The following is a 19,500-nucleotide window of genomic DNA, read 5'->3' as shown; positions in this document are numbered from 1 at the left end:
ACAGCTTTTGGTTGGAGTTGTCTCCACACTGCTGTAGTCCTCCACTCCCCACCCTCTGCAATAAATTTTCCAAATAAAGTATCTCCTTAATAAGTCTTGGAGAAGAAAATGGCAACCTACTCCATTCTTGCCTGGAGAATCCCATGGACCAAGGAGCCTGGCAGGCTGCAGTCCATAGGGTTGGAAAGAGTCAGACATGACTGAGTGACTGAGCACAATAATAAGTCTGGATTTATTTTCTTATTTGGCAGTCAAATATGTTTCCATTAGAATCATAGCCCCAAAGCTCTTTAACCTTCAAAAAGTCAAAACTATTCCTATCCTCTGTTCTTTCATGTGTAAAATGGGGATGATATAATTTTTACCTTGTAGGACCTTTGTGATGATTAGAGATGGGAAACCATGGAAATATGATACATAATCAATAAATAGTATTCTATAGAGTTACATTAGAGTCCTGGCCTTATATGTCAGATTAAGTTTACACTCACTGCTGTGTCTTTAACACTGTCCAATGCTTAGAACATAATATACCCTCAATAAACAATTTGGAATGAACAACGTTATCTCTTCATACCAGGAAGCTGTAAGAAAAATACCTGTTTAGAAAGAAAAGGTTGGTCACTATTGACTTTCATTGGGCCCTAAATGGCTTTCCTGGTAGCTCAGCTGGTAAAGAATCCACCTGCAATGCAGGAGACCCCGGTTCGATTCCTGGGTCGGGAAGATCCGCTGGAGAAGGGACAGGCTGCCCACTCCAGTGTTCTTGGGCTTCCCTGGTGGTTCAGCTGGTAAAGAATCCGCCTGCAACGTGGGAGACCTGGGTTCGATCCCTGGGTTGGGAAGATCCCCTGGAGAAGGGAAAGGCTATCCACTCCAGTGTTCTGGCCTGGAGAATTCCATGGACTGTATATCGTCCATGGGGTCGCAAAGAGTCGGATACCAACTGAGCGACTTTCACTTCACTTAATGCATTAAAAAGGGCCTGTCTCTCCACACGTGACTCCCTCAGGGTCCCTGTGATACGAAATGAAATGCTGCCTGGAAAATGGAAGTGATAATTCCTGTCATCCTCAAATCACTAGAGGGGCGGAGGGACACTTTTAACAGCCTGAGGGACATGTACACACATTGCCAACCCTGATAAAGAGAAAGGCTCTCCCAGGGCTCTACCGAGGGGGCGTGACCAGCCTCCTGATGCCCCGCCTTCCCCAGGGCCCAAGTTCCTCCCACTCCGCCAGGTGCTAGGGGCTCCTTCACTGGTGCAGCGGATCCTTGTGCGCATGCGCGCACTCCCCCCCCCCCCGCCGCAGGCGGGGGCGGGGCCACGTGCGTCATCGGGACGCGCGCCGCGGACAGCGCCGCGGTTGCCGGAAGTTGGGCTGCGGTAAGTGAGCCGCGCCGTTGAGGAGGACAGGGGTCCTGCGAGGTCGGTTTCTGTACCCCTGGGACTGAGGGGTGAGCTCGGCGGTGAGGTCGAGGGTCACGGCGGGTCTGAGGAGCCTCTTTCAAGAGGCGGGCCTCCCTCCTCTAGGGAGACACACCGACTCTGGCTCTCGCCTTCTGTCTGCGGTCACGTCCCCCTCAGGCTGATTCAGCCCGGGGTCTTCCGACTAGGAAGCTCTTGCTAATTAACGAAGTAATTCCCGCCTGTCCGCTGGCAGCGAGTGCTCTGAACATCCTGTGTGGGAAGACGGGGGCCAGGACGCCTGGGCTCTCCCTCCTGGCTTTGCCGGGTTTCGCTGTGACGGGCGAGTCTTTTCTGGCCAACTCTTCTCCTCCCTTCATGTGACATGATGTTGAAACCCTTTAAGGAGCTGAGTACAGGGCTCACATGAAACCGCAGGGTTCTTTTTCTGTTCCAGCCAGTTTCTCGTGGTAGAAAATAAGTATAAGTACTGATCGAGCTGCTGCTGCACACCTAGCGCTGCTTGGCAAGCTGGGGATACCAAAGTGAGTAAGGTAGACATCCCTGTCCTCGAGTTATTTTTTTTTTTTTTAAGTCAAGAAGATAGCAGCACTACACTATGAAACTGTTGTAGGGGTTTGCTGGCGGACTTAGGGTGCTTGCAGTTCAGGCTGAGGCATCAGTAGGCTTCGGTCCCAAAGGATGAGCAGGATTAGTCAGGTGAAGGGGACAGGGAGGTGGGATGATATCCCAGACATTGGGAGTGGCATGAACGGAAGGCTGTCCAGTGAGTGACCTGCAAGTAGTTCAGTCAAGCTGGAATGCCCAGTTGTGGAAGAGGCGACTCTGGAAAGCCAGGTCATGAAGGATCGTGTGGGCGACAGCGTGAGGAGCTCAGACTTTGGAAGCTGAGGTACTTGTGTGCTGTGCCTGGCTTTGCCACTGAGCTAGTTTGTGAGCTTGGGCTGGTCACTCCCTTTCTTAGCTTCAGTCTCCTCATCTGTAAAAGGAGCAAATAGGGAGTTGCCTGGGGGCCTGGTGGTTAGGATTCTGGGCTTTCACTGCCTTGACCCGGGGCTCAATCCCTGGTCAAGGAACTGAGATCCTATAAGCCGCATGATGTAGCCGAACATCCCGCCCTCTCCCCCACCCCCCAGAAAAAACCAGATCAAAAATAAAGGGCAGACATTAACCCACCTTCTAGGGTTGCTGTGAGAAGTGAATTAGAGGATGTTAGCACTTACACTGCTGCTGCTGCTGCTGCTGCTAAGTCACTTCAGTCGTGTCCGACTCTGTGCGACCCCATAGACGGCAGCCCACCAGGCTCCGCCATCCCTGGGATTCTCCAGGCAAGAACACTGGGTAGAGCCCTGAGGAATTTTAAGCAGGGTTGTGACGTGGTTTCATCTCTTTTAAATTAGCCAGGCAGTGATGTGCTGATTAGAGTGGGCAGGAAGGACTGGCAGGTAGACTGGTCAGGGCACTGTTGCGGAGGCGGGGGGCCTGAACCAAGGGAGCACCTGTGGGGATGGAGAGGGGTGGGTGGATTCAAGAGACAAGCAAGTGAGATTCTCTGGACTGGTTAACTGGTTGGGTGATGCTGGGGGAGTCAGGATTTTGGGGTTCGAGGAGGGAGAATGAATCCTCTACGTGGAAATAAAAATGATAAGTTGTTTGATCAGTATCCTTGACCTCAGAGATTTTATTTGGAAGTCAGAATGACCTCTGTCTTCCTCTTTTGCCCATTGAAATAAGATTCTCTGATGCCTTCCTCCTCTCTTCCTTCTGGTCCTCCCTGCTTCTTCTGGTGTAAGTAACGCCCCACAGTCTTCAATTCAGTTGCTCAGTTGTGTCCACCTCTTTGTGACCCCACGGACTTCAGCGTGCCAGGTTTTCCTGTCCATCACCAACTCCTGGAGCTTACTCAAACTCATGTCCATTGAGTCAGTGATACCATCCAACCATCTCATCCTCTGTCATCCCCTTCTCCTCCTGCCTTCAATCTTTCCCAGCATCAGGGTCTTTTCCAGTGAGTCAGTTCTTTGCATCAGGTGGCCAAAGTATTGGAGTTTCAGCATCAGTCCTTCCAATGAATATTCAGGACTGATTTCTTTAGGATTGACTGGTTTGATCTCCTTGTGGTCCAAGGGACTCTCAAGAATCTTCTCAACACCTCAGTTCAGAAGCATTCAGCCTTCTTTATGGTTTAGCTCTCACATTCATATGTGACTACTGGAAAAATCATAGCTTTGAGTATAGGAACCTTTGTCAGTAAAGTAATGTCTGCTTTTTAATATGCTGTCTAGGTTAGTCATAGTTTTCCTTCCAAGGAGCAAGCATCTTTTAATTTCATGGCTGCAGTCACCATCTGCAGTGATTTTGGAGCCCAAGAAAATAAAGTCTCACTGTTTCCATTGTTTCCCCATCTATTTGCCATGAAGTGATGGGACCAGATGCCATGATCTTCATTTTTTGAATGTTGAGTTTTAAGCCAACTTTTTCACTCTCCTCTTTCACTTTCATCAAGAGGCTCTTTAGTTCTTCTTCGCTTTCTGCCATAAGGGTGGTATCATCTGCATATCTGAGGTTATTGATATTTCTCCTGGCAATCTTGATTCCAGCTTGAGCTTCATCCAGCCCAGCATTTCACATGATGCACTCTGCATATTAAGTTAAATAAACAGAGTGACAGTATACAGTCTTGATGTACTGCTTTCCCAGTTTGGAACCAGTCTGTTGTTCTCTGCTCAGTTCTAATTGTTGCTTCCTGACCTGCATACAGATTTCTCAAGAGGCAGGTCAGGTGTCTGGTATTCCCACCTATTAAGAATTTTCCACAGTTTGTGGTGATCCACACAGTCAAAGCCTTTGGCATAGTCAATAAAGCAATAGATGTTTTTCTGGAACTCTCTTGCTTTTTCTATAACCCAACGGATGTTGGCAATTTGACTTCTGGTTTCTCTGCCTTTTCTAAATCCATCTTGAACATCTGGAAGTTCTCAGTTTACGTACTGTTGAAGCCTGGCTTGGAGAATTTTGAGCATTACTTTGTTAGCGTGTGAGATGAGTGCAATTGTGCGGTAGTTTGAACATTCTTTGGCATTGCCTTTCTTTGGGATTGGAGTGAAAACTGACCTTTTCCAGTCCTGTGGTCACAGGGTGTTCAAGGGTGAACCAATAGGTGCTGCTCTGTCGCCAGGCTGGCAACGTGCATCTCCATGGTCGTGGCGGGCTGGGTGTCAGCCGGTCCACCTGGTCTCAGAATGACCTCTGGGGTTTTCACACCTTCCTTCTGCTTACCCTCCTTTGAACTTGTCCCTATGTGTCAATCTCTCCGTGAGTGTGTGGCATAGAAAGCAAGTCCTTTTTCCTCCAGGAGTCTGGCCATGGGGAGCAGCACTGTACTTACTGTCCTTGGTGTAACCCAAGACCCCACACGACTCTGCTCGGCTTCGTCGTGGACGCTTCGTGCTGTCGACACAGTCACACTATCTGAGAGTCAGTGTGATGCTGTCTACGCATCCCTCTTTATCTCTCACGTGTTCTTCCCTCTCCCAGACTCCTGTGTTGCTTTTGACTTCACTGCATTGCAGCCACCAGTCAAGGCTCCTCAGCTTGTATCACTACAAACTTAAATCCAGCCGACCGTATCGCTTTGCCTTTTATTCTAATTCCATGGGGAAAAAATGATGTGTGTTCTAAGATTAATTCCTTTACTTGTGCTGAGATCCCTTTATCACTTCCTTTTCCTCAAGACCTGGTTCCCATCATTGTTCCCATTTCATTCCTGTTTAACTAACCCGTCCGTTTACTACCCATCCCCCTGTTTATACTTTCATCTTTGCAAAAACAAAACACCCCCCATTAACCGCTGCTCTACCCTGTCACAGCCACGTTTCTCAGACAAGTTGCCTCCTCTGCTGTTTGAAGTCAGCATTCACTGAAATTCTACTTCTGCAGCAGCCCTCCCCACAAACCGTCTCCTCAAAGTCACCAGGCCTCGGTGGCGCCAGAACCCCTGAACTCTTCCCTTCCTTCTCTTTTTTGCATCCTCAGTACGCCTGACATTGATACTACCCCTTCCCTTGTGAAAAAGCACTCCTGGTTTAAACTCTATCTCTGGCCATTTCCCCTCAGTTTTCATTGCAGGCTCTTTTCTTCCTTTTGTCCCTTAAATGCTGGTTTTCTCCAAGGCCCTGTCTCATACTCACGCTCATCTCATGCAAAGCGTAAACTCTAATCCCTGGGCCAGTGACCTCTGCTCGGGCTCTTGGGTCCAGATCTCTCCTGAGCCCTCCGTCTCAGCGAGTCCCAAGCTGAGGTCATCATCTTTTCTCCAAACCTTCGACTCTTCCTGTCTGCACTCTCGCTCGTTCCCCTTCTGTATTTCTTCATTACAGGCAGAGCCCTGCGAGTCTTCTTGGGCTTCTCCTGCTCACACCACGCCTCCTGTCCTCCTTCCCAGCCTGGCAGTCGTCAGAATTCCACAGTTTCTCCTCCCTCGATACCGACTGGACACATTTTCATCATTTGCGTTTCCTCTCCCCCTGCTGCAGATCAGGCCCCTTCTCACTTCCTGCCTGTGTTCCTGCCCGGCCTCTGAGCTGGTTGCCTGGCCTCAGCAGTCTGGCCCTGACTGTTTGGAGTATCCTTCCTGAAAATACAGGTCTTTGCGGTTCTTCCCTGGCAGTGCAGTACTTAAGACTCTGTGCTCCTATCTCAGTGGGGGCGGGTTCAGTCCCTGGTCAGGGAACTAAGATCCCATATGCTGCGTGCTCCCAAAATATACAAAGCAAACAAAACCCCCCAGTATTTGCTAAAATACAAGTCAGTAGCTTCTCATGGAAGGCCTTCCGTGATTTGGCATTTGCCTACTTTACGGGCGTGGTTTCCAGCTCCCGTGGCACACGAACCTTGCCTTCTCACCGCACAGAACTCTTGGTGTGTTCTGAAATGGACCATGCTGTTTCCTTTGTTCATAGAGTCAGTCATCAGGAAGTATTTATTGGGCACCTGTCAGGGGCTAGGACCGAGGCAGGCACTGGGGAAACAGCGATGGATGGAGGAGAATGAGAAGCTGACACAGTGCCTTTCTCAAAGAGCTTTTCTTCTAGCAGGGAAGATCGACGTTCACACCGCGCATGTGCTCTGGAGGGGAGGTGGTGGTGCCCTTTGTGAGTCGGATACAGGAAAATTGACCTGAGTAGGAGTTGAGGGTGTCAGGGAAGGCTCCCCTCTCATGATGGTTGAGCTGAGATCTGAAGGGAGAAGAGGGATTCAGCAGACAGTGGGCACGTGGATGGATAAGAACATTCTCAGCTTGTGCAGCGACCATTGAGTGTTACCAGAATTGCAGATGTGGAACTGAGACAAGCTTCCTCCTTTTGCCCGGAGTGTACCCACTCCCCAGCATAACCTTCCTCATCCAACGGGACTGGCTTGGGCTGCTGCCACCGACCACTTCCCTCTCCTAGCCGTCCAGAGGACATTTGGAAGAGGGGGGAGCTGTTTTACTTCGTGATATAACCACAGGCATGACTGTGTTTAAGAGGGTGACCAAACTCCTGGAGCTTCAGCATCAGCATCAGCATCAGTCCTTTCAGCAAATATTCAGGGTTGATCTCCCGTAAGATTGACTCAATTGATGTCCTTGCTATCTGAGGGACAGTTCAAAGGCATCAGTTCTTTGGCATTCCACTTTCTTTAAGGTCCAGCTCTCACAACCATAGGTGACCACTGGGAAGACCATAGCCTTGACTATACGGACCTTTGTTGGCAGAGTAATGTCTGCTTTTCAACACACTGTCTAGGTTTGTCATCACTTTCCTGCCAAGAAGCAATCATCCTCTGATTTCATGGCTGCAGTCACCATCCGCAGTGATTTTGGAGCCCAAGAGGAAATCTGTCACTACTTCCACCTTTTCCCCTTCTATTTGCCATGCAGTAATGGGGTGGATGCCATGATCTTAGTTTTTTTAATATTTAGTCTTAAGCCACTCTTTCACTCTCCTCCTTCACCCTCATCAAGATGCTCTTTAGCCTCTTCACTTTCTGCCATTTAACAACTTGAAAATTGTAATCTTGATAAATAGGCTTGTCATTCCAGGTGGTCAGAATCTTTTATTCTAAATTTCTGTTATGTGTCATTGCCTCATTCTATTCTTGTCATGTGTAGAATTTTTTTTTTAATTTTGGTTGGGGTGGGTCTTGGTTGCTGTTCATGAGAATTTTCTCGTTGCCCTGAGTGGGGACCACTCTCTAGTTGCGGTACTTCGGCTTCTTACTGTGCTTCTCTTATTGCAGAGCACAGCCTCTAGAGCATGCCAGCTCAGTAGTTGTGGTCCATGGACTTGGTAGTTCTGTGGCATGTGGAATCTTCTCAGGCCAGGGATCAAACCTATGTCTCCAGGATTGGCAGGCAGATTCTTAACCACTGGCCCATCAGGGAAGCCCCAGTGTAGAATTAATAAGCAAACCTGTATTGTTATCTAAGTCCCGGTGAGACGTGGTTATAAGAATCAAACCTGGGTCTCCTGCATTGCAGGCAGGTTCTTTACCATCTGAGCCACCATGGAGTTCCCTTGCTCTAGCAAGGTTCAGTTCCGTTCAGTCGCTCAGTCGTATCCGACTGTTTGTGACCCCGTGGACTGCAGCATGCCAGGCTTCCCTGTCCATCACCAACTGATGGAGCTTACTCAAACTCATGTCCATCGAGACAGTGATGCCATCCAACCATCTCATCCTCTGTCGTCCCCTTCTGCCTTCAGTCTTTCCCAGCATCAGGGTCTTTTCCAGTGAGTCAGTTCTTCATTCACATCCAGTGGCCAAAGTATTGGAGTTTCAGCTTCAGCATCAGCCCTTCCAACGAATATTCAGGACTTATTTCCTTTAGTTGGAAATCCTTGCAGTCCAAGGGAATCTCAAGAGTCTTCTCCAACACCACAGTTCAAAAGCATCAGTTCTTTGGTGCTCAGCCTTCTTTATGGTCCAACTCTCACATCCATACATGACTACTGGAAAAACCATAGCTTTGACTAGACAGACCTTTGTTGGCAAAGTAATATCTCTGCTTTTTAATATGCTAAGTTGGTCATAGCTTTTCTTCCAAGGAGCAAGCATCTTTTAATTTCATGGCTGCAGTCACCATCTGCAGTGATTTTGGAGCAAAAATAAAAGTAAAGTCTCTCACTGTTTCCATTTTTTCTCCATCTGTTTGCTATGAAGTGAAGGGACCGGATGCCATGATTTTAGTTTTCTGAATGTTGAGTTTTAAGCTGACTTTTCACTCTCCTCTTTCACTTTCATCAAGAGGCTCTTTAATTCTTCTTCGCTTTCTGCCATAAGGGTGGTGTCATCTGCATATCTGAGGTTATTGGTATTTCTCCCAGCAATCTTGATTCCAGCTTGTGCTTCATCCAACCTGATGTTTCTCATGATGTACTCTGCATATAAGTTAAATAGGTAGGGTGATAATATACAACTTTGACCTACTCCCTTCCCCATTTGGAACCAGTTTGTTGTTCCATGTCCAGTTCTAACTGTTGCTTCTTGACCTGGATACAGATTTCTCAGGAGGCAGATAAGGTGGTCTGGTATTCCCATCTCTTTAAGAATTTTCCACAGTTTGTTGTGATCTACATAGTCAAAGGCTTTGGCAGTCAATAAAACAGAAGTAGATGTTTTTCTGGAACTCTTATGCTTTTTTGAATATCCAGTGGATATTGGCAATTTGATCTCTGGTTCCACTTCCTTTTTCTAAATCCAGCTTAAACATCTGGAAGTTCACAGTTCATGTACTGTTGAAGCCTGGCTTGGAGAATTTTGAGCATCACTTTGCTAGTGTGTGAGATGAGTACAGTTGTGCAGTAGTTTGAACATTGTCTGGCATTGCCTTTCTTAGGGATTGGAATGAAAACTGACCTTTTCCAGTCCTGTGGCCACTGCTGAATTTTCCAAATTTGCTGGCATGTTGAGTGCAGCACTTTCACAGTATCATCTTTTAGGATTTGAAATAGCTCAGCTGGAATTCCATCACCTCCACTAGCTTTGTTCATAGTGATGCTTCCTAAGGCCCACTTGACTTCACATTCCAGGATGTCTGGTTCTAGGTGAGTGATCACACCATCGTGGTTATCTGGGTCATTAAGATCTTTTTTGTATAGTTCTTCTGTGTATTCTTGCCACCTCTTCTTAATATCTTCTGCTTCTGTTAGGTCCATACCATTTCTGTCCTTTATTGAACCCATCTTTGCATGAAATGTTCCCTTGGTATCTCTAATTTTCTTGAAGATACTTCTAGTCTTTCACACTCTATCGTTTTCCTCTATTTCTTTGCATTGATCACTGAGGAAGGCTTTCTTTATCTCTCTGTGCTATTCTTTGGAACTCTGCATTCAGATGGGTATATCTTTCCTTCTCTCCTTTGCCTTTAGCTTCTCTTACTTTCTCAGCTATTTGTAAGGCCTCCTCAGACAGCAATTTTGCGTTTCTTTTTCTTGGGGATGGTCTTGATCACTGCCTCATGTACAATGTCAGGAACCTCCATCCATAGTTCTTCAGGCACTCTGTCTATCAGATCTAATCCCTTGAATCTGTTTGTCACTTCCACTGTATAATCGTGAGGGATTTGATTTAGGTCATACCTGAATGATCTAGTGGTTTTCCCTACTTTCTTCAATTTAAATCTGAATTTGGCAATAAAGAGTTCATGATCTGAGCCACAGTCAGCTCCTGGTCTTGTTTTTGCTGACTGTATAGAGCTTCTCCATCTTTGGCTGCAAAGAATGTAATCAATCTGATTTTGGTATTGACCATCTGGTGATGTCCATGTGTAGAGTCTTCTCTGTGTTGTTGGAAGGTGTTTGCTATGACCAGTGCATTCTCTTGGCAAAACTCTGTTAGCCTTTGCCCTGCTTCATTCTGTACTCCAAGGCCAAATTTGCCTGTTACTCCAGGTATCTCTTGACTTCCTACTTTTGCATTCCAGTCCCCTATAATGAAAAGGACATCTTTTTTTGGTGTTAGTTCTAGAAGGTCTTGTAGGTCTTCATAGAACTGTTCAGCTTCTTCAGCATTACTGGTTGGGGCATAGACTTGGATTACTGTGATATTGAATGGTTTGCCTTGGAAATGAACAGAGATCATTCTGTCATTTTTGAGACTGCACCCAAGTACTGCATTTCGAACTCTTTTGTTGACTATGTGGGCTACTCCATTTCTTCTAAGGGATTCTTGCACACAGTAGTAGATACAATGATCATCTGAGTTAAATTTACACGTTCCAGTCCATTTTAGTTCACTGATTCCTAGAATGTTGATGTTCACTCTTGCCATCTCCTGTTTGACCACTTCCAATTTACTGGTTGATTCATGGACCTAACATTCCAGGTTCCTGTGCAGTATTGCTCTTTACAGCATCGAACTTTACTTCCATCCCCAGTCACATCCACATGGGTGTTGTTTTTGCTTTGGCTCTGACGCTTCATTCTTCCTGGAGTTATTTCTCCACTGATCTCCAGTAGCATATTGGGCACCTACTGACCTGGGGAGTTCATCTTTCAGTGTCCTATCTTTTTGCCTTTTCATACTGTTCATGGGGTTCTCAAGGCAAGAATACTGAAGTGGTTTGCCATTCCCTTTTCCAGTGGACCACATTTTGTCAGAACTCTCCACCATGACCCTTCCATCTTGGGTGGCCCTACAAGGCATGGCTCATAGTTTCATTGAGTTAGACAAGACTGTGGTCCATGTGATCAGTTTGGTTAGTTTTCTGTGATTGTGGTTTTCATTCTGTCTGACCTCTGAGAGATAAAGATAAGAGGTTTATGGAAGCCTCCTAATGGGAGAGCCTGACTGAGGGGGAAACTGGGTCTCGTTCTGTGGGTGGAGCCATGCTCAATAAATCTTTAATCCAATTTTCTGTTGATGGGTGGGCTGTGTTCCCTCCCTGTTGTTTGACCTGAGGCCAAACTATGGTGGAGGTAATGAAGATAATGGGGACCTCCTTCAAAAGGCCCCATGCACGCACTGCTGCACTCAGTGCCCCTGACCCTGCAGCAGGCCACCGCCACCCACACCTCCACCGAGACTCCTGGACACTCATGGGCAAGTCTGGGTCAGTCTCTTGTGGGGTCACTGCTCCTTTCTCCTGGGTCCTGGTGCACACAAGGTTTTGTTTGTGCCCTCCAAGAGTCTGTTTCCCCAGTCCTGTGTAAGTTCTGGCAGCTCTATGGTGGGGTTAATGGCAACCTCCTTCAAGAGGGCTTATGCCATACCCAGGTCTGCTGCACCCAGAGCCCCTGCCCCTGCAGCAGGCCACTGCTGACCCGTACCTCCGCAGGAGACACTCAGACACAGTTCTGGCTCAGTCTCTGTGGGGTCTCTGGGTCCTGGTGCACACAAGGTTTGTTTGAGCCCTCTGAGTGTCTCTGGCAGGTATGGGGTTTGATTCTAACTGTGATATCGCCCCTCCTACTGTCTTGCTGGGCCTTCTCATTTGCCCGTGTGCGTGGGGTATCTTTTTTTGGTGGGCTCCAACACTCTCCTCTCGATGGTTGTCCAGCAGCGAGTTGTAATTTTGGAGTTCTCGCAGAGAACATGAGCACATGTCCTTCTACTCTGCCGCCTTGGTAGAGCATACAAGATTCAGCACACATGAAACACTTTGTAAACGTGATGAATATTCATTCACATAGATAATAAAATACAGATTCGATAGGCCCCGAGACTGAACCAAAGACATCCCTGTTAGCTCCTCTCTGGTTGTCGTCAGTTCAGTGCTTAACCAGCATCCTTTGAATAAGGTTATTTTACCAGTTCTAAGTCCTTCTAATTGTGTCGGGTCTTACATCTCCATCTTGCCTACTGCTGTCTGGAGAAGCGCTGTCAGCGACCTTGCTGAGGCCCCCGTAGCCCGCCGCCTCTGTCTGCGGTTCCTCCGTGACCACAGCAGAAGCGCAGTACCTCTGTCATGGCTTGTTCTCGGAGACACCATGGTGGCCTTTCTGAATACTCAGGGCGGCTGGATACAGTTGAGCAGATTGTAGACTGCACGTGGGGCCACATCTGATAGGGTTCTGTTTAGAACATAGGCGTCATGGGTGTATTTTGTAATGACGGTTTTCTGGCAGAGAAGGGCAAAGATGTCTTGAGCTAACTTAATATATTACAACAGTTTTCTCAGGAAAGGAGGTAAAACGTTTTGAGGAAGTGGTACAGTTTTCTTATTGTACAGAGGTGCCATGTGAACAAGAATGGCCTGTGTGACGCCTCCCCTGGGAGCAGAGTCTCTCTCTGGTGGGCTACAGAATCCATCTATATTCTCCTCTTTGGAAATTATTTTGAAAACCTGAAGCCAAGTAATAGCTTGGCCAAGCTTTTTAGCACCTCTCATTTTCCAGAACTTTTTAAAGATCACCAGAAATGAAAACAAAAAGACTGTTATTCAGACACAATCGTTCATACCTCAGCCAGCTTTTAGGAAGCCATCATGGATTTTGGCTGTTGGCTGACCTGAGGGCTCCTCTGTGGTTAGGTAAATCCAGTGACTGTCACTCAGGTAAGAATGGAGCAGGTTGACACTGCTGATGGGCAGATGTGACGCAGAGGCCTCGAAAGTGGGCATGGTGTCCACCCCTTTCCTCGTGTGCTCTCTTTGTCTCTCCCTCCCTGCCCACGTTTTCTCAGCCTCCACTCTCTCATGGGCTCGCCATACCCCACAATGCTGGTGTCCAGGGCGTCTGTTCTCAGATCTGAGGCCAAACAGGAGAGCAGGTCGCATGTGCAGTTTGAGGTCATTACAGCAGAGGGAAAACAAACTGAAGCCAGGGAAGAAGCCGTCTCAGAAGTAACTGTGGAGACTGAAGGTTACAGTCTGCAGCCTGTGGAGGCGATTGCCGGTTCCCCGGTTGACCTCCGGAGGAAGCAAATCACGCGGGTCCTTACAGGGCAGAGGTGACCCAAGGAGCCGAGAGGGACAACCTGACCTTCTGAGCAGTTATCCTGCCTGCTCACATCAGCTCTCAGCGCCTAATAGTACTGTCACCAAAAAAGCCATTTGGGGGTGACTTGGTGTCTTACGGAGACATCATCAGTTTGGTTCAGGGAACATCTTGACTCTGATGCTGTTTTTAAAAGAAATCGAGGCTTCTGTACCAGCTGGTTCCCCTGTAGGAGTCCCGAGTTTTCATCTTCTGGTAAAACCTACTCTTTCTTCTAAGTTTGGAACTTTGCGCCCGCCTCCTTTTTGGAAGGGAGAGCTTTTTAAAAACTTCCTTCTTTAACAGCCTGGCAAATGACTTCCATACCTCATGAAGTTGCAGAAGCATCATTACCCAGCAAAATGGGCATCGGCTCCATATGCCAGAGGGGCCCCCTCCCCGCTCCCGGTGGCCTCCACTGCCTTCTTACCCATCAGCAGCTAAGCACATGCTCGGTTTGTCAGTGGGACTTGGTCATGCGCCTCGTTGCTTATTTTAATGACTGCCAGAGCTCGCAAGCCCCACAGCTGGGAACCTGAGAAGTCTGCTCTCTCCGCTCCATTTTTTTTGGCCCAGAGATGGTGCCTCAGGGCCAAATTGCGGTGATGGCGGCACTTCTGCTAAGTGAATGGCCCTGCGTGGCCTCCGAGAAACTGAACACAGAGCGCTCCCGACCTCTGAGCACTCGCCTCTCTGAACTTCCCCTGGATGACCTATAGCCGGAGACCATCGTTTCCTTGTAATTAAACCTCTGCCATGTCTGCAGAGCTCCGGTGACAGAGGGAGACTTAGCGAGGGCTGCTCGAGGCGCACGAAGATCTGGTGGGGAGTGCGTGGGGAAGGGCGACCGCATCTGGCTGGTGGCGGAGGAGGGTGAGGCGACAAGAAAGATGAAGAGCAGCTGCCCTGTATGGGCCGCTGACTCTCAGCCAGACACCCATTTAGCCCTCCCCACAGCCTCGTGGGTTGGGTATGATTATCTGCAGATGACGAAGCAGAGGCACGGGGCACGATGTTAACCCACCCTGGGCCGCGCCGCCAGTGAGACGTGGGGCCAGAACTCCCAACGTCGGTTAATCTGACTGAGGACCCAGCTCCCAGCTACCTTAGCTTTCAGCATCCTTTCTCTGAAACGTTAAAAACAAAAAAAAAAACAACAACAAAACCTTCCTTGCCTTCCCAAAGCAAACAAACAAAACCCCAAGAACACACAGGTGAAAAATCCTAGTGAGAGATGTTTACATAGTTAGGCTGGTCTGTTTTTCTGTTCTCCCCCCATCAAGGGCCTAGTGTCCCTAAAGGTAGGTCTGTTTGTTTTTTAATCTCTATGGTTGTTGTTGTCCTCCACCAGTTTTACTCCTTCCTTTTCCAGAAGTCCTATGCTGACTTGCTGTTTGCTGCATCTAGTCCTCTCGGCATACGCCGAGGGAGAAGGGCTGGGCAGACTCATGCCAGGATGATGCCTCTGCTCCAGTTAACTTGATAAGCAGCGAAGCCAAAATTCATCCATCTTGAGCATCTTAAATAACCAAATGCCAGAGCGTCTATGGAAATGATATTTCATTTTCAGTGCTTATTCAGAGGGACCCACAGCGCTCACTGTGGAGGGGGCCGCGGGGTAGCGGTGTTCACAGTGGCCGATGGAGGGATGCAGGGGAGGGTGGCGTGAGCAGCAGCTCTGGGAAGGCCTTCCGGAGCGGGTCACCTCTTGAAGGGACACAGGGCAGAGCCTTTCAGACAGGGCGCCGAGGCAGGTCGGCAGGCGAGTTAGCCAAGTACTGAGCAGCTTGGTTTTCTGCAGTGTTGGGTGGAGGTGCGGAGGGGCAGGCCCCCCCAGGGTGGCATTGGAGAAGCTGGGAGGCAGTAGCAAGGGTCCAGGAGAAGGCGTGGAGGAGCCTGCCAGCGGTGTGGCTGTGCGCCGGCTGAGGATGCGGAGTTCTGCTATTGCCGCGGGCTTTCCCGTGTGTGATGAGCCTGGGTGAAGACCGAATGCGCCGTGTCTTGGCTTAGATGCTCCCATCTATGTGAGACTGGTCTACGGAGACTGCGTTCGCCAGTCCCTCAAGATAGATTGGCGCCGTAGATGGCTCCTGTGGCCTAGGACTCCAGCCTTGTCATCTACCTCACCCTCAGCACATCTCTCCTGCCCTCTGAAAAGATTCTGCCCCAAATCTCAGTCACCCAAGAAACAAAATGCCTTATCGGTACCTTCCAAGGATCAAAACAACAACAGGTTTTGAAGATCATCTAGTCCAGGGTTGGCCAACTACGGCCCGCAGGGCACACCCAGCCCAAGGCCTTTCTTTGTGCAGTCCATGAGCTAAAGATTTTTTTTAACGTTTTTCAAGAGTTGTGAAAAAAGAAGAAAATAGGACAGAAACTGTTTCGGCCTGGTGTTCCTAAAGCATTTACTATTTGGCTCTGTTCAGAAAAAGCTTGCCAACCCGTGTTCTTGTCTGGCCACCTCTGTGCAAAATGGCTTGGCAAATGATTGCCTGATGCATGCTCGAGTACTTCCACCAATGGAAAATGCATCACCTTTCTGGTCAGCCTGCTTCCTGTTTGGACAAGTCAGGTTATAGCTGTTAAACTCTACCCAGATCTTGCCTCCTGTTTGTTGTTCAGTTGCTCAGTCGTATCTTACTCTGTGACCCCATGGACTGCAAGATGCCAGGCTTCCCGGTCCTTCCCTATCTTCCAGAGTTTGCTCAGACTCATGTCCATTGAGTCAGTGATGCCATCCAACCATCTTGCCTTCTGTTGCCCACTTCTCCTGCCTTCAGTCTTTCCCAGCATCAGGGTTTTTTTCCAATGAGTCGGCTCTTCGCATCAGGTGGCCAAAGTATTGGAGCTTCAGCTTCAGCATCAGTCCTTCCAATGAACATTCAGGGTTGATTTTCTTGAGGATCGACTGGCTTGATCTTGGTAGTCCAAGAGACTCTCAAGAGTCTTCTCCAACACCACAGTTTGAAAGCATCAGTTCTTCAGTGCTCAGCCTTCTTTATGGTCCAACTCTCATATCCATACATGACTACTGGAAAAACCATAGCTTTGACTAGACAGACCTTTGTTGGTGAAGTAATATCTCTGCTTTTTAATATGCTATCTAGGTTTGTCATAGCTTTTCTTCCAAGGGACAAGCGTCTTTTGGTTTCATGGCTGCAGTCACCATCTGCAGTGGATTTGTAGCTCAAGAAAATAAAGTCTGTCACTGTTTCCATCGTTTCCCCATCTATCTGCCATGAAGTGATGGGACTGGATGCCATTATCTTCATTTTTTGAATGTTGAATTTTAAGCCAGCATCCATCCATTGGCTCTTTTGGGGAGAAGAAAGCTGTTATTTCACGTCAGCAGGTTCTGGGTGCCTAATCTAGTGCCTAGGCACTGTGCTGAGTGCTGGAGAAAGATAAGTAGGACAAGGTTCTTGCATTAGGGTTTTCCAGGAGTTATTTCTGTGAACCAAAACAGTTGAACTGGTCTTCTCACCTGTCTCTCATTCCCGCTCTTCTTGCCGTTGGGTCAGGGCTTTTCTCTTTCCTTGTTTTACTTATTTCTGTGTTACTGTTTCACATTAGACAGTACAAAACTCAAAAGGCGAAAAGGACATACAGTGAAAATAAGTCTGTCCACAGCCCTGTCTCTGACCCCTGGAACTTCTTTCCTGGGAGGCAGCCACTATTCCACATGTCCTGTGGGGATTTCATGGTGAAGAACAGCACTAACACAATGGTTAGGTCCATTTGGACAGGAACTTCTGGAAAGTTCCACAGGGTAGTGTTTTTTGAGCTCTTGTTTAAGTTGCTGAGTGTGACTTAGTTTTATTTCTAGAAAAGCCTAAAATTGGTAAGTTTGGGTGATAGATGCAGAGGGTTCATATTGCTTGACATGCATCTGCATTATTTCAGGTAACTCCTCACTGGATATTTTGGTTACCACGGGGTTTCTTCTGCTGCTGGGGTTCTTGTTCGTTACAGTCAAGTCCTCAAAGTCTTTCCTCTTCCACCGGAAGTGATGCAGTCCCATCTTGTGTGAAACTCTTGGGTTTCACATCCTGAATAAAACATTGAAAATCAATGGAAATAAGCTTTCAGCTTTGTAAGCTGAGCCGAGGCCTAAAGTCTCTCCTGCACCATTTGGAGTTACACGGGCAAGCCTAACTTTTCAGGACGCAGGTACTGTTTGTGTCTAGGTTGGTTACATATGAATGACTTTGTACCTGGGACTCACGTCCTCTTCTCCAGGATTCCCTCCTGATCGTTACATCTTAGGTCTTCCCTTCTAGTTTAGGGACAATGTGACACAGATGTATAGGTTGTTCGGCAATGCCTTTTTACTCACGTATCCTGTTTAGATGTTTCCAGCAGCTTCTTAAGCACCCGTTGCTGGTGTTGCCTAAGACCTTTCCGTCGCCCTAGCCAGTAAGGCAGCACTTCAGCGGCTGGACACCAACCACATCCTCTGGTGAAATGGACTCTTGGGTTCTGTTCAGAATTTCTCAAAGACCAAATATGTCAGAAATGAAGCCTGGGCCTCATTTGTTTTAATATTATTTATTTGGCTGTGCTGGATCTCATTTGTGGTGTGTGGGATCTCGTTCCTGGACCCGTTCCCCACAGGCCCCCTGCACTGGGAGCTCTGAGTCTTAGCCACTGGTCCACCAGGGAAACCCCAAGGGTGTGCCTCTCATGCAGATTACTTTCTAGTCCAAACTCTTCTGCGGTCCTCCTCTTTCTCCTGGTGCCCAAGTGCTGTGTGGAATAGAGTTTTCTCTTTTGCCTTTGGCCCTGGTAAAATTTCATCTTGGTGACCTTTGATGCCCTGGAGAAGGGGCTGGCTGCCCACGCCAGTATTCTTTCCTGGAGAATTCCATGGACAGGGGAGCTTGGCCGGCTGCATTCTGTGGTTCTTCAACATCTTGGTGACCTTAGCAGGTCATCAAAATGATGATGAGTTACTGTCGACTTTTAAGACTGACTTGCGGTTGATGGTGAAGCGTGTGTAGGGGTCCGATGCCCCATCCCACTGAGGATTTCAGATGAGATCTGTTTGTGCTGCTCTTCTGCAGGGGTGTTGGTTTTTTACCTCTCTGAACCTCAGTGTCGTCCTCCGTGAAACCAGAACTGTCACGGCTTAGGGCTTTGGGGAGAAGCTAATTCAGGCAGCCGCCGCTGCTGCAGTGCTGGCCCTGGCCAGTACCTCGTAACTACCACTTCCGTCTCGTGGCGGAGGACTGTTGATCCTCTAGCCTGTAGTGGTTTATTGCATGTGAGCAAGAGAAGAATTGAAGGTGACTTTGAGGTTTCTTGTGGCTATATGATAGTACTGTTTAATAAACTAGGACATACAGGAAAATGGACAGAATTTTAGTGAAAGGAACATTCAGTTTTCAATTTGTCAAGCTGAAGATGCCTGTGAGAAATTCAATTCCAGCCTTTAGAAGACTTTAATATATGGTTGGAGGTTAGCACTAGAAATACCATCCTGGGATTCATTGGCATCTAGATGGAAATGGGTGTATAAAATGAAAAATTTGCTTTGGGGGAAGCTTATAGACGAAGGAGAAGGCTGAGCACGCAAGCTTTCAAAAGCCAGCAGTACAAGGAGAATGCCAGCTGTGTTGTGGAGGGAGAGAGGAGAAAGGAGCGATGGAAGAACCTGCAAAACCAAGCAGGAGACTGTGAGGGTGTTCTGCACCAGTGTTTCTCATAGTGTGTGCCCCAGGCCACCAGCGTGAGGGTCTGTTTCTCCACTGGGCCCTGAAGGCACAGTGCGTAGGATCCACACACTTTTCTGGGGCCTCTGAACACAGGAGTGACCCAAAAAGGTGAACATCCTGCAAGCACAAAGCTATAAGGAGCCTTTCATAGGAAAACCAGAAATTGTTTAATATGGGCCAAGGGTGCATTTAAATATGTTTGAAATGGTTTAGAGGTCGGTGTGTCCGCATGCTCAGTCGTGTCCGCCTCTTTGTGACCCCATGGTCTGTAGCCCACCAGGCTCCTCTGTCTGTGAGGATTCTCCAGGCAAGAATACTGCAGTGGATTGCCATTTCCTTCTCCAGGGGATCTTCCTGACCAGGGGATTGAACCCATGTCTCTTGCATTTGGCAGGCA

At 48.1% G+C, this 19,500-nt stretch overlaps 1 protein-coding gene across 11 annotated transcripts in view; it reads left to right on the top strand.

The window, feature by feature from the left end:
* Positions 1–19,500, top strand: part of ATG7 (autophagy related 7) — a 384,864-nt gene that overhangs the window by 103,076 nt on the left and 262,288 nt on the right. For 5 of the 11 annotated variants that reach the window (XM_070463447.1, XM_070463445.1, XM_070463448.1 and 2 more), the window contains exon 1: positions 1,298–1,387. The exons of 1 other annotated variant lie outside the window; for it this stretch is intronic. The gene's annotated coding sequence lies outside the window, so the exon portion shown is untranslated. Of the gene's footprint in view, positions 1–1,297; positions 1,459–1,498; positions 1,954–19,500 lie in introns of those variants that run through there. 5 more of the 11 variants (XM_070463441.1, XM_070463450.1, XM_070463440.1 and 2 more) reach the window with 5 other exon arrangements.

Source organism: Odocoileus virginianus, unplaced genomic scaffold (genome assembly GCF_023699985.2).
Source record: "Odocoileus virginianus isolate 20LAN1187 ecotype Illinois unplaced genomic scaffold, Ovbor_1.2 Unplaced_Contig_2, whole genome shotgun sequence".
Classification (NCBI taxonomy): Eukaryota; Metazoa; Chordata; class Mammalia; order Artiodactyla; family Cervidae; genus Odocoileus; species Odocoileus virginianus.
Note: the sequence above shows the minus strand (reverse complement) of the source record. Positions and strands in the feature narration are given on the sequence as shown.